Below are 4,740 nucleotides of genomic sequence, written 5' to 3' on the forward strand. Positions count from 1 at the left end.
GATCGAAAACATGGATTACTCATGCAAAGTCGTAAGATATTAAATAATTTTCCCATTCCTCTAACTTACTCACTTGAGTACTGTAAAAATATTTCCGTATATTATCCATTCTATTCCATTAATTTTGCACAAAGTTGACGATTCCTATACGAATTTGAAATTTCACCCTTAAACAACTATTTACATTGTACTAGAGCATAAAATAGTACATTTCGATACGTGTGTGAGAGGTGATTATTCAACACACGAGACGTTTTTCGCATAATCGAGTGAGAAAAGTCGAGTGTGCTAAAAATCACCTCTCACGCAAGTATCGAACAGGATTTTATACCACGAAGGCCGAGAAATCATGTATTAATACTCAATTCAGGGCTGCGTATTTTATCTCTTATTTTTACATTATATTTGAAAAATAAAAGTCATTATCATAATTTTCAATTTAAACTATAAAAATTTGGTTTATTTCATTTAAAAATTCAACAATATTTAAAATTCCCGCACGATTTTAAGATTTTCCACACACGGAAAAACCAAGGTGTGAATCATGGAGAATAGATATAAGGAGACTAATTTGTAATGCAGTGACTTCACCAAAAACGGTCACTTTTCTGTTGCCAGAAGTACGCACACCCGCATGTGTAAAATCACACTTACGTATAGTTCAGAACTTTCCGTGCGTGGCATTCCAACCGCACTTAAAAAAAAATATGGCCGCCTCCATTGTTTTGTTTTGACAGGTCGCTCGAACAAATAAAGAATAATCAGAGAAGGTTTTGTAAAATGTTTGTGGAATAAAAAATTATTCGCCATGGAATAGGTAGGTAGTATGTTTATGAAAATATCAAATTACTTTTACCAACACTATGCGTGCGACAGGTATTCGACGTGTTTGTAACAAAAACAATGAACATACAACTTTTCAACAATCTGAAAGTTTTATACACTAGACTTGAAACTACACTTATTCAAAACTTTCGCTTTTATACAGTGATTTTTAATTGTAACATACTTGCCTTCATTCACAAACTATTAATTGGTAAATCGTTATTTATTTACATTTGACTCGCGTTCACATCGGCGGCCACATTTTTTTAAAGTGCGATTGGCACGCTACGCTCGGGAAGTTTTGAACTGTACGTAAGCGTGATTTCGCACATGTGTCTCTGCGTACTTCTAGCAACAGAAAAGTGTTCATTTTCAGTTCCACTAGTTTTGTCTCCTTATGCCTATTTTCCATGGGGGAAAAACATGGCAGCGCCCACATGTTTATATTTTCATGCACAGTTTGTCGGCAAAAATGCTCGCGCGCATAATCAAATGGCACATCGTAAGATGGCGGCTCTCCCCACTCATGGTATTCTCCCCCTCACGTGGATTCAACCCCGCTCGCCAAAGTTAGGATGACATGCCTAGTCCCGTATTTCCTATGTCCATGCACCAACATACACCCGACGCACACTCGAAACCGTTCATTCTACCATTTTCCTTCCAGTTCACCCTAGTAAACTCCGCCCACTTGTTTGCGTCACCCATCAATTCACCCGGGTGGTCGCCGGGAACGCACCCCTGCCTGCGCCGGGCAGAGTTAGGCAGAGGTGTGACAGTACCCTTATCATTACTTCGTATTCATGGTTTATAGGGACGGCTTTCTAAAATAGCGTGTAGCCCTAGCAGTAGAGTAGCCAAACTGGACTAGAATGTTGTAGGTGTGTCAATGCCGGCCTTTTCGAGAGGAATTGTGATTTATAATTGTGTATTTCACACATCAATTGTCGAATAGTGTAGGCACATTCATGTATGTACTTTATGCGCACGGTGGCATTGATTTTTGAAGTGCAAATCCAGTTCAGTGATCAAAAACAACTGAGGACAAGTTCGACTGTCTAAAGATATGTACATGCGACTTACCCTTCATGCATTAGTTCAATTTCCAATATTTCAGTACAATTTATGAGTGCTTGTACTGTGAATATGAATTGAAGAATCATTAATTCGCAACCGCTGGAAGTCATTGTGTCTTGTTAAACTAAATTTTTGGACAGTTCTTATGTTTCGGAAGGAGTGGATTTCCTAAATAAATGACGGATTGGCCGGTTTTTTCTAGCAGCTCATGATTACGGGACTACGAGAATAGTATTAATTTATTCGAGATTGACTTTAATATTGCCTGCTGGTCTTTTTATATCAATTAATACCATGATATACATTATGTTCAAGCTCGGTCAACGGATCTGCTGACTATGTTATGACAGATGGTGGAGTTCAATATACAGATCATACACTCATAATGATTTTAACTTGAAATTAGAGAAATTCGTACATGAAAAAATATTAACTACATAAGAATATTCTATGAAAAGCTTTAGAAGATTGAAGAATCACTTAAATCGACTATCGTCCCTACTGCTTCTTCAATACAAAATTGAGAAAAGTTTGACGTAACATTTTTCACAGATTCTAGCGTGGCAGTGCAAGACAAGCTTAATCTAGAATGTAAAAATCATCGGCTAAGGTAATACTGAAAGATATTAATTAATGACATATCCTTAATGTTCCGTGATGTTCATAAATATATTTTGTCAACCTGTATTTAAAGTTTTGTTACGACCCGTACCATTTGTCAAGGTCTGTCACGAAATATCAAGATCCCTTACCTTTAATATTACGTGACATTTTTTCAGTCCACCGCCCTTTTAGTATGTCTTTTAATTGTTATAAAAGCCATTTGCGAATCGTCTTACATCGTATTAATATCTTTACCACATACCTCTTAAAGTTTCGTGCACTACACGCTGGGTGAAATGATCACGTCGTTTTTTTAAAATGATTGCTATTTTTAAACTTATAAAACAATTTTACACAAGAAAAAAAATTGGGATACTTAAAACATTGTTAAATATGTTTGGTTAATGACGTTATAAAAAAGAAATGCACATTTTTGCAATTACCAACAAATATTTCACGATGGACAATTGATATTTAAATATCTAAATAAACGATTCAAATCTGTTGGAAGTGTAAAAAAAAATATGCTGCTGACTGTGGCAGCACTGTCAATGCACCTTTGTTTATTGGAAATGCCAGTTTGCTGGTGATTTCAAAGTCTTTGATCCCAGAGCTCCGCTTAATTGAAGGATTTGTTAATCATGTTCAGGGATGGACTTGTACCACTTTTTGGAAAGGAAAAAGCTCTCCAGTGGTCTCAGTAATTGAATTTAGTTTCAAAACACTATCTCGAAGAGGCGTTTGAAGGAAATGCTTGCAAGAACTGTTTGTATTGCTAAATAATAATTAATAAATAAGCGCAGGTTAATTCTTATATACATTTTCGGATATACTTACAATTAATCGATATTTGTAAGTTACAACGCTTATAATACAATTAAAATTTCGCACGCAAAGGAGGGGATTCGAACGCATAAACCTAAGCATGCAAGTAAATTATCTTAACCACTACACTATTACACGAGTTACGATCTGTAAAATAATTTTGAAATGCATTTGTAACTGAGGGTGGCGATTTCGGGAACGACTTCTGAATACACGGAAGCCATCGCGGCACACAACAAATGCACTCGAACTCACCTTATATCCTTACTAGTCAGCTGAAACAGTTATGGAACACAAAAACGTTTTGCTCCAATAAACTCTCAAGTGTACGCGTTCTATGAATAAGTTGTGCCGTCGACTCTCACAGACATCAAAAAGGAATGTTTTTTAGTTGATACAATCCATCCATTACCGATTACGCTGTGAACTCACACGGCGGTCCTCGCGACTAGGTTGCGTTGTTAAAACTTTAGGGTCGAGCTAAGAAAACCAATCGAATTACCGATCCTTCGGTAATGTCCACTGCACCTCTATTTTAATCTCAGTTCAGTGTATTTCTAATATCTTACAGTATGTAATACTAGGGAATAGCGGTTCATCTTACTAAAGGATAACTGTTAAATTAACCGAAATTTAATCGCAACATATATAATAAATGAAAATAAATATATACACACACACTGAATTTAAAAGTAATATTGGTCATTTTAAAGGAAATTTAATTTGTCATAAGAAGCTCAAATAAAAAATTTAATTAAACATTTTTTTATGCTGAAAATATAAAAAATGTATAAAAGTGCTTTTTCCAAACTGGTCAAACTATTCTCATAATATGAGATACCCCAGGAAATAGCTAATAAAATGCAAAATAAATTATTACTTTTAATGAAAAACTTCATTCTATGTTCCCAAAGTATTAATTTACTGCTATTTACATATGTTTAGTTTTTGCAGTAGTCACAAACACTTTTATAACCAATTTCCCCGGCGCAGCCACAGCGTTATAAAAACTGCAGGTATCTCATATTATGAGAACCACACCGTGCAACTATGCACTTACTATGCCTGACCTGTACAATGAAAAACTTCAACTCTATCGATATTTTCCTGCGTAGTTATTTAATCCCCATCACTCCAGACAAACTTTACTGCTAAATACATATTTAATGAATAATAAATAGGGTTTAAAGAATTCCCTTTCAAGAACTCGACCACCATCGATTTCACAAAAAGTTCGCCTATCATCTTTAGAAGCCCAATGAAAAATGGACTATACCACGAAATACTCTTTCTTCAAGGGATACAAGTTAGTGATAGAACCAACAGAGTGGGTCTCTTAGTTTAGCTGTTACCCCGCTTTCTCATATTACAAGAATATCTAATATTCGAGTACTCTCCTCTCTCTCTCTC

The 4,740-nt window shown here is 35.6% G+C and overlaps 1 protein-coding gene across 3 annotated transcripts in view; it reads left to right on the forward strand.

Annotated features, from left to right (window-relative positions):
- The first annotated feature begins 1,642 nt into the window (after positions 1–1,642).
- Positions 1,643–4,740, forward strand: part of LOC117166917 (liprin-alpha-1) — a 690,677-nt gene continuing 687,579 nt past the window's right edge. For 2 of the 3 annotated variants that reach the window (XM_033351368.1, XM_033351370.1), the window contains exon 1: positions 1,644–2,512. The gene's annotated coding sequence lies outside the window, so the exon portion shown is untranslated. Of the gene's footprint in view, positions 2,513–4,740 lie in introns of all 3 variants that reach the window. The other variant, XM_033351369.1, reaches the window with a different exon arrangement.

Source organism: Belonocnema kinseyi, chromosome 2 (genome assembly GCF_010883055.1).
Source record: "Belonocnema kinseyi isolate 2016_QV_RU_SX_M_011 chromosome 2, B_treatae_v1, whole genome shotgun sequence".
In the NCBI taxonomy this organism is placed as follows: domain Eukaryota; kingdom Metazoa; phylum Arthropoda; class Insecta; order Hymenoptera; family Cynipidae; genus Belonocnema; species Belonocnema kinseyi.